The following is a 10,499-nucleotide window of genomic DNA, read 5'->3' on the forward strand; positions in this document are numbered from 1 at the left end:
CTCTCAACAAAAAATATGTGCTAACATACACATAATCCATATGCATAAAACATCCACTCAAATTGAAATTCTTGTAACATGTCAAGATGCTTGCAGATCTCTTGTGTCAAAAGAACCTACGAGTGATCTTGTGTGTGTAGATTTGTATCTAAGATCTATGAATAGTCATGTCTACATGGCCTTTTGTCAGGGTCATTGTGTGAGGTTTTTTGAAGCCGGGCCGTGGGGGATGGGTTACCGAGTGTGAGTTGGTTACTCATGGCATCATCATAGGATATGTTTAGAAGGGTGTATGTTCTTTGACACAAGTTGGCCGTCTATTCACAATTCTTTTAAGTAGTATATGCTAGTTCATGTCCTATCAACACTCTTTTATAATTTATGCATTGTTTTTTTTTAGTTTTGTTTGACATTTTTATCTCTATAGAGAGGAGATTATACCAAAATTTCCCCAAAGTTTTTTCCATAAATTCCTAGTCTCACTCTCTCACATTTGACCTTGTCACTTATGGATCGATCTTTTGAGAGAGAATGGTTCTATATCAAGAAGTTTGATGTCACAAAATTCACGATATAGAAGCAATGTATGATTGATGTTTTGGTCAATAAGGGTTGTAGTGCCATTGAAATAGCGTAAAGAGGGTGTTTACACTGATGATTAGTGGGAGGAGATCCAATGTTTAGGCTATTTTGGAAGAAGGAAAATCAATGGTGTTGGACGGATACGCCGCAACGAACGTCAGCACAACGAGAACTCACCTAACATGTAATGTCAGCTAAGGACGAAGCTCGACCCGCAGGCGCGTGGAAGCAAGCATAAGGTGTCAACCTACACTCGACCGACTCCTATCGACGGACTCCTAACTAATTCCTACCGAGGTCTCTACCAATTGTCTAAGTCACAGCCTTCAAGAGTGCATAAAAGGAGACTTCCTACAACGCTTTCTAGAGCCGAACACCAATCAAACAATCTCGAAACACCATAGAACTTGAAGGAGACCCTACTAATACCAATAGGTTGCTCTCCCTAAGGTCTATGAACCAAAATCCCAACCCAAAACACCTGGTGCAGAAACACGTAGGATGTCTAGCCGAAATCTGCAGGTCTTCGTTTCCGAAATCTGCAGGTCTTCGTTTCCAAAATCTAAAGTGACTAATGTGTAGTTCTACTCAATGTGAACGTGTGGATATGTTGCAATGCAAAATTGGACAACGTATGCTCACCCAAACAACCGATGAAGCTCGTAGAAGGAGCTTGCAAAACCAGACCGTACGTGCGCAATGTAGGTATCGGCGCGTAGCTCTCGTCGGGGGCAGCACGCTGCACTTCTTCGCACTAGATTCCGACCGCCGGAGCACACATAGCGTCAAGATGAAGCTCACACTCTCTCTCTCTCTCGTACATAGTACGCTCACTCACAGACTTCAAAACTTGTTTTAAAATGACAAAAAGGTTTTTTCATTAAGGTCAAAAAGTGGTATATATACCTTACAATTTCTCATACCCTAAAGTTCCAAAATCAACCATCTACTCAATCTAAATATCAAAACTGGGATACAATCTGGAAACTTCTGTAAGTCCCAATAATTACAAGGTGAAAAATCAGGTTTTCCTCAATGAATGAATAATTACAAAAAATAATAATCCTTCGGGTAGTTACTGCCGTGGGGTGTGTCCAGCTTCTAACACTCCCCCCCTCCTTGCTCATGTCGTCCCCGACATGGCCTTGATCTGCTGCTTCATCTTATCGTTTCCCACATCTTTAGCAGTGATTCATACCTGGCATGTAGGTTCAGCATTGTTGGGCCAAAAATGTCCGTATTGATGGTGAAGAACCCTGTATAGAATGCTTCTTCAAAAGCTTGGAGGTGATAGGATGGTAGAAACATGATCCTTTGATATAGCGCATGTATCACCTCCTTGGAAGGCTGACCTGTCCGTATTGATGGTGAAGAACCCTGTATAGAATGCTTCTTCAAAAGCCTGGAGGTGATAGGATGGTAGAAACATGATCCTTTGATATAGCGCATGTATCACCTCCTTGGAAGGCTGACTTGACAGATCATAGGCGCATCTGTATGTATCCTGGAAGAAGAATATGATGTCGGTCACCTGGCCTGGCTTGAAGGTCTCGAACAATGCTAAGATGGTTCTGCAGATTTTACTCATCATAATGCATGTAAGGTCAGGTGAGCCAGTGAACAACTTTATGGCGCCCGTTAGGGTTTTCACCATGTATTGGACACTTATTCTCTCACCTGCCTTCACGCCCGGCATCTTTGTGTAGTTCAGCCAAGTGGATTGGCTTCTTTGCAAAATTTCGTGTGCCTTCCACGTCCTAACCCTTGGTAGAGGACAGAAGCTGAGGTTGTCTCTGATATTTTTAGGTGCCTCTACCAAGTGGATTAGGTATTGTGGGTACTTTGTAAGCCAAGCCTTCCTCCACTTTGGTTGAGAATCCACAATAAGCTTAACTCCTTCTGGCTTTGAGGTGTCTGCATTGTAGAGAGGTACAACTGGCTCTTCTCTGATCCGCTTGTTTATCGTAGCTGCCTCATATTTTAGCAATGGATATGGGAGAGAGGGTTGAAGCCACTCGCGCCTGAGATTGCTGGCATCGATCTTCTGAATGGTCATAGATTTGAAGACCCTCTGCTCCCACTCCAAGGCTTCCTTCGTGGTTTCTTTGAGCTCTTCCTCTATTGCCTTGCGCAATTTTTCCTCCTCTTCTTGTGTTAGATCCTGTGGCTCTGGAGAGGATCTTGCTATGATTTCCTCTTGCATAGGTGTGTCCACAGGATCTGCCACATTTTAGAGGTCGATGCCCTCATTGGCGGCTGGCCCTGAGATTTCTGCCTCTCCTCCTTGCTGGCCTTTCAACTCCTCAATTTGCGTGAGGAGTGTCTGCTTTTCCGCTTCTGCTTCTCCGCCCATATTCACGAGGAGGTCATTAAGTTCAACGTTTACTCTTTCCGTCTCCTCGAGCTTTATCTTTATGCTTCCCACTTCTTCTTGCAGGGCTTTTTGGCCCTCCTCCATTCTCGTTTGCATTACTATAGAACCTTCAGCCATCATCAATCTTTGCTTTCTCTCAAGAGTTAGCTCCTTCTGAAGTTCCTGCATTTGCTCTTCATATAGTTGACTCTCCGAAATGATTTGAGTCGAGCTCGTAGCTCTGACTCTAGCAGGTGATGCTCGCAGCCTTTGGATGGTTTGATCTTTGACTTTTAGTTGGTCCTTGAGCTCAAGGACTTCATCCAGGCTTGCTTCTTGTTCTATCTCTGCTCTCTCCTTGGCATTCCTCATGGCTTCTACTTCTTTCGTTTCTTCTGCCAGCTATAGCGTTAGATTATCTCATTCTTTTTCGGCATCTCGCAATGACTTGCTGAGCTGCTGACACTCTTCTTTAGCTGCTTGTATTCTTTTTGCTGCCGCCTCATTTGTGTCTTCCATTGCTTGGCAGTTTTGCAGAGCCCTTGCCAAGCTGGCCTGGAGGTCAGCTTCTCTCTCCTTTTGCCCTTGGCTTTGTGCCTGCAGAGAATCCCTTTCCATTTTGATCTTTTCTTCGGTGGCTTTGAGAGTTATCATCTCTTTCTCTGAAGCCATGGATTGTGCCCTCAATCTGGCTAGCTTTGTCATCACCATGTCCCAGTCATTGGAGGGCGGGTGCACGTCTACCGTGTCTGTAGCAATTTCCTTTAGCTCCACTAGCCTGATGCCTTGCATCTGTTCTTTAGGCCTTGTCCTCGCCAAGTCGAATGCGACTGTGGCGGATTCTTCCTTCGTATAGCCTGCAGCTAGCAGGTCCAAAAAAGCATAGTAAGCATCGTCTAATCCTTTTTGCTCAATTTCAAGCTTGGCCTCTTCTTTTGGCTCAGGTTCCTGTCTTTGCTCTTGCTTGTCTGCTTGCCTTTCTTCTTGTTTGTCCTCAACCTCCTTATCTTCTTCTGGAGGGCTGCTAGGAGGTGGTGAGTGTGGTGGTGATGGCTATGGGCTAGGTTTAGGGCTTTCTGGTAAAGAGGCAGGTTTCCCCTTTAAGTCCCTGTCTGCTTTTGTTTTTCTTTCTCTTTCCTGGCTCTCTTGTTCATCTAGCAGTTTCTGCCTTATCTGCTGTACTTCCTCCTCTGTGAAAGGGACATGAGGAATGTTTTCTACCGCAGCATCAAGAATCTCAAAATTCTTGATATAATCTTCAAAACGGTCCCTTTGCACTCTTCTGGATGATCCGGACATAGATTCGAGAGATGGATTCCAGAGTTCATTTAAATCACCCTTGTTTGGCGGCTAACTCAACAATGGCCAAACGGACCGGTAAAAGATGCTAGCTACTATTTTTAGTAAATGCTAATGAGGCCAGATGATGCAGATGCAAAGTAAAGATGAAGATGAAGCAAATACAAGCAACAGATGCAAAGAAGAGTTGGAATTGATGACTATCTATGGAGTTACGGTCACCATTGATAGTCACTTAAGTTTTAGGATTTTCCGCAAATGACCGCAAATGCGGGTTGTAATTATGTTTTGGGCTCATCAAGAGTTCCAAGTTGCAAACATTGAGCTATATTTAGATCCTAGGCAGTGCAGATAGCAGATTAAGTGAGTTTGGCCATTTGGGTGCCCGACCACTTCTAAAAAGCCTAGAGAGTATATAACTCAAAAAACACAATGTGAAAGGGGATTCTTACTCACTTGAGATAAGCTTTGTGAAGAAGGAGATGGCTATGGAGTTCTTGAGCTTCCTACGCGCGTGCATGGACGATTCGGCCTCATGCCAATAGCTAAACTCTAACCTCTTCTCTCTCATTTGCTCATGGTGTAATCAATGCTTGATTAATCAAAGATTAGTGGCTGATTTGTTGATTAATATCTTTTGTTTTTTCCATATTTCCCTCTTGTTTAAGCATGCTCCTAAGTGTGTGTAGGCTTGTGTAGAGTGTTGGTGCCCGGTGTGGTCATTCTATGCTATTGTATGCTCGTTGTGTGCTTGATTAGAGTTGGATTAGTGATTGATTAGAGATTAGTGCGTGATTAAGCTTGTGTATGAGAGATTAGGCCGAATGGTAGAGTAAGTAGTGTGCTCACTCCTCGTAGCAACATCATACCCTCTCCGTAGCTTTCTTTGTGTGTAGGTTTCACCTTCTAATCCTCCATTTGGCACGCACAAGCCACTTGTGTGTTTCCATGCCCTAGTCGGATCCTACTCCTCGGATTGACATTATGTTGATGTCCTCCCTATGCTAGGATGACGTTCTAACATTGGCGCCGCTGTCAGGGAGCGATTGCCTAAGCTAGAGGTTCCATTGGTGTGATTAGGAGACACTAATTTCCCTAATTTGTTAATTTTGTTAGTTTTTAGATTAGGTGTATTGATTAATTGAGTGGTTTTTAGTGTGATTAGTGCTTGGGTTAGCATTGATTATGCTTAGGAAATCACAAAACAACCCACACACATCATTAGTTTTTTATCTTGATCACTAATTTTGACTGTCGGATTCACTAATTTTCACTAATTTTCCCTAACTTTGATGCTAATTTCCCATTGATTGGTAAGTGTTTTTTGCGCTACACACAAGTAGAAAGTGAGTTGGGTGTATGGAAAACATGCCTATGTGATCCAGACACTCATATCCTACTCCATTTGTGCGCAAATCGTAGCCGAAATCACCTATTATTCACTAATTTTCACTAACTTTTCACTAATTATTTGGGCATTTTGCAAAGTGCTGATTTGTATTGATTATTTGATGCATGTCCATGATGATTATGTGTTTACATTCATGATAAACGATGCTACACATTGATTTTTGTGTTGGTTGTGTGTAGGTGATTTTACGGGATCGACACACACACACACACACACTAGTGTGTGTGTGTGTGTGTGTGTGTGTGTGTGTGTGTGATCGACACACACACACACACTAGTGTGTTGGACACTAATCAAGTGCTTAATCGTTGGATTTGTGGCTAATTAAGGTGCTGAAATTAATGCTAATTCTCTGATTTTATGTGCAGGTTTTGTTCATGAACCATGTGCATTCATAAAGTGCAAAACTAGGCATGGTTTATGCCCGCTTGAGTGTAGATGGAAGTGCCTAACTTGGGGTAATTTGGGGCTGTTTTGGAGTCAAATTTGCTTATGAGAAGCATGTGATTGCTTATGGTCGTCAATGAGCTATGGTTATGTTTTTCTACTTCCGTTGTGATGCCGAAATGCTGTCGAAATTCGGTCAAATTTGGTTATGTATGCTTATGTGCATGATTTGATGCAAAAGCGTGTTAATGATTGATTAAATTTGAGATTTGGATGCTCGAATTGATGTTTAATTGATGAAAAATGTTGTTTTGAGTGCGATTAGTCATCGTGCAAGAGTGGGTGATTTTTGTGTTCATTTACGCGCAGTTTCGAGATGATTTGTGTGCTTAAGGAATGATGTTTTGTGCGATTTTGATTAAGTGAGTGATCAATTTCAGTGTTCTGATTGCTTGATTGCGAATGTTTAGGTCGGTGGGCTGATCTAGAATTTTTGAGAATTTTCTGATAATTTTTACTCAAATGTGCTAATTATGCTCAGAAAATTGATAAATCGCCTAAGTCGGTGAATTGTGGAGTGCCGGGGCAATTTTGTTTTTGTTTTTAGAGTGTTTTTGCGTGTTAGTTATTTTTGTAAAAACATTTTTAGGTTTTTTGTTTGATAAGATTTGATTTTTTTAAATTTATATTTGTGTATTTTATTATTATTATTATTTTGTGTTTTTCTATTTTTGTTTGTGTTTTGTGCTTTTTAGAATTATTTTTTTGTGTTTTTTTTTATGTGTGTTCATTTTTGTATTTTTGTAAGTGCTTTTTGATTTTTTTGGTATTTTATGATTATTTAATGAGTTGTTTTTGAATTTTTGTGTGATTTATTGAATTATAGTATGAATTTTGAAACTTTTAATGTGTTTTTGTATTTATTTTTTGTTTTATGTGAGTTTTTTTTAAATTTTTTAATTTAATTGTGTGATTCTTTGTTATTTGAACCTGCCTTCTGCTCTTGCGTTGACCGGACTTGGCCTTGTCAGGACACGGGTCCTACAGGCAGGGCCCTACCCTAAAGGGGGGTCATGGACCCCGACCACGGGCCAGCTAGCAGTGTGGATAGGGGATCCTAGGGCTAAGAGCCTATAAGTATGGGCGGTTGGGTGGAGGATCCAGGTCACTAGCTACTAGGGCTGTCACATTGGTATCAGAGCAAGGTGGAGAGGAGGAAGGAGGGTGGAGCCATGGCGGAGAAAGATGGCATGGTTCTCTTTTCAAGGCATGTACTCTCTCTCTCTCTCTCTATCCCTCTCTCCCGGAATCTCTCTCTTTCACGATTATGGAGGGCTGCTGTCCCAAGCCGAGAAGGAAGAAGGAGATGGGCGCCATGCATGAGGCACGCACGAGGAGGGCCGTGGAAGCGGCAGCCTGCACAAGCCGGGGACGAGGCACACAGGTGTGCATGAACCCCTGTCAAGCCGAGGCGATGAGGAAGTAGAACCCGTGTGCAGGACCTCTTGAGGCGAGGGGACCGGGTGTGTCGACTGACTCCGAATCAGTCGAAGTATGGCTTGACAGGAGCGCGTCAGCGAGCTAGGGAGTTTACGTATCTGCAGCAACCTCAAAAACGGACCTCAGCGCGCGCTGGCTCAGCCTTCTTGCTCGCGCAAGGCCGCCATCGCTGCTACCTGCAGGGAGTTTTTTTTCGAATTTCTTTTTTACTTTACTTTAGGGTTATCAACCCATCCCCTTGGGAGGGGCAAGGCCCCACGTCCGCTCAGGCATGCAAAGCTCCGATTGGGCATGCAAAGGAGCCATGGCTCCGGAGGGACATGCGATTCAAGCTCATGTGCAGGAAATTTACAAGCTACCTCTCGAAACCTCTCCATGTCGGGATTGAAAGGGGAGTCCAAGGCAAGCAGTGCTCGGGAAGCAGGGCGTTTAGTTTGCCATGATGCAAGGTTTCTAACTTCGACATGGATTGGAAATCACATGCAAGGCATCACTAGCGGCGGACGTCGATTGTTTTGAAAGGAATCCGGCCGACTCCCAGATTCAAGCAGTACCAAGTCTGGTACAGATTTGGACACCAGACTCGAGAATTGATGGATCCCACGGGAGAGATCCAACACCATGCACGACAAGGTTGTGGGTTGGCATCTTGGCGAGGCTTCAAGGCGCATCTGCTAACGCTCCAGGTATTTTTGTTTATGTTTCGGCATTACTTTTTGCATTCTTCACAATCATCTGCACTTTGTTTGGTTTTGAGAATTTCGACTAGTGCAATGGTTGCCACCCAAGGGATAGGTAGAATTTATCAAGCAAGGCTTGAATGATTCTACGGCAACGCTCTTGTTCAAGGTGCACAGAACTTGGCATGGCCAATTTCTGAAAGTCTGCCAAGAGCCTTTCTTTCTTTACCTCTGAATTTAAGGGTGCGGAGAAGCAAGGCTTCTATACGTATACATCGTTAAACCGCACCATGTGGTGATACCAGCACTAATACTAGGGTGCTGATTATCACGAACCATGGCACTCAAATCTAGTAGGTAAGAGCATGGAAGTTCTCACAAGATTCCAAATTGGTTGCGCATTGGGCAAGGCCCTTGGCAGCAAGAAGTAGAGTAGTATTGAGCATGTGTTTGATAACTCTAGTATGCACTAGCATGGATGATCACGCCTATCATTCATAGAGCCAAGCAGGTACGAGCGGCATAATTTGCACGTGTTCTTTTTTTTTTTTCCATTACATTACACTTTGACATGGTCAATTGTTTGTGCATGATCGACAAGGTCGACTCTCTTTGCTATGGCATCTGTCCTCGCTGATAGCATTTATTGGCAATGAGGCCAGGCATAGTTATCTGAGGCATGGCTTCTCCTGAGTACCTTGATAGAGCACGCTCGTCATAGGTTACATTTTGCTTCAAAGGCACGACCAAGGACCAATTTTTCAGTATCTCAAGGAGACAGGCATGGCCTATTACTAGATTTGTTGAGGGCAGTAAGTTGCTCGCCATGGCTGACTCCTTGTCACTGTTTCTACAAAGTGACAGAGGATGCTTGCCACACAATACTAGTTAATTTCACTTGAAATTTCTCGACAAGGTCGATTCTTTTTGTTATGATATCTGCAGCCACATCTGCTGGCTGTCAGCACAAACATATTTTTTTGAAGCAAGGCTTCAAATCAGGCTTCTTGCATTAACACTCCCCACGTTTGGCATATGCTATGCCAAACACCCACTCTCACTCCCACTCCCACTCCCACTCGTACAGCAAATATGGCACACAAGTTTGGGGAACTGGTATGACCAGCAATTTGCTCCCACTTTAGGTGCGGTGATATTCCGTTATGATGTACCACTACCAAGGCCGATTGTGCATGGCACTTTTGGTTTCGGCTCTCATGCTTGAGGCCGTCATAGTAGCCAAGGGCTTACGTTTTTGCATGCAAGGCATGCTAAGCACGTGGCATGGATTCCACCACTTCATGCATTATGATTCCGTTATCACACTCGCAACGCTGTCAAGGACAGACTCAGTGATGGATGGTTGAACCTGACGGTTGATTGCTATCAACACCCAACAACACTACGAGGAACCTAAATCTAGGACTTCTTTCACAGGCAAAGTGCCAATGCTAAGTCATTTTCATACAATCACGACCCTGCAAGGCAAGTAGCTCAAGATGTGGTTGTGTTTTTCTGTTACTTCTCTCGATGAGAGCGTCATAACAGACGACCATTGCATGCTTATAGGATAAGCTGCATGTTAGGCATACGATGCCCACGAGCATGGCAATCTCACTATACATGTCATCGTCGTTCAAGGAAAGTTCCTCAGCCCACCATGATCTTCTTCTATCTCTTTCTCTTTCTTTAAGGGAATAATGAAAATCTTCTAAGAAGCTTTTGATACGTGTTTTGCTCGTGAGTCAGCCTGAGCCAAGGTGCTCTAACTCTCAGCTAACATGTGGCTAAGATGCTACTCAAATTAGTCTTCATCGGTTCGTCCATTGAACACTAATTTGCACAAGGGCTATGAGCCACACAGGCTACGAGCCTTTGTCAGACCAAGGGTAAGACCCAACTATTGGCATTCTTTGGGTGATTGTTCAAGATTGAACAGATCTACCCAGGGAAGTATACATCGACGTTAATGGACAAGCACGAGTCTTGTCATTTAGGATGTTTACAGTGTCATTTTTTCACTACATGTTTTTAGAGCGACACTTAAGTTGAGTTTTTGATAAATCTTCAACTCACAGCAGCTGATCTCTACCACAGAGTATAGATGCAGCCAGCAATTGCGACAGCATGGCTGTTCACAAGAGCTAGGCAGTTCCTTTCTGTGGATTTCTTGCTCTTTCTATAGCACTACGGAGTGTCTATGGACATATTGTTTGGGGTACGACCCGGAGGGTGACTGCTAAATCACCCCCTAGGCATTGAGGATCACAGTTTGATCTCTCCTAGT

At 43.5% G+C, this 10,499-nt stretch overlaps 1 pseudogene; it reads left to right on the top strand.

The window, feature by feature from the left end:
• The first annotated feature begins 7,264 nt into the window (after positions 1 to 7,264).
• Positions 7,265 to 8,738, top strand: LOC147427599 (uncharacterized; annotated as a pseudogene).
• The last annotated feature ends 1,761 nt before the right edge of the window (positions 8,739 to 10,499 follow it).

Source organism: Adiantum capillus-veneris, chromosome 23 (assembly GCF_014529385.1).
Source record: "Adiantum capillus-veneris isolate H3 chromosome 23, ASM1452938v2, whole genome shotgun sequence".
NCBI classification, from domain to species: Eukaryota; Viridiplantae; Streptophyta; class Polypodiopsida; order Polypodiales; family Pteridaceae; genus Adiantum; species Adiantum capillus-veneris.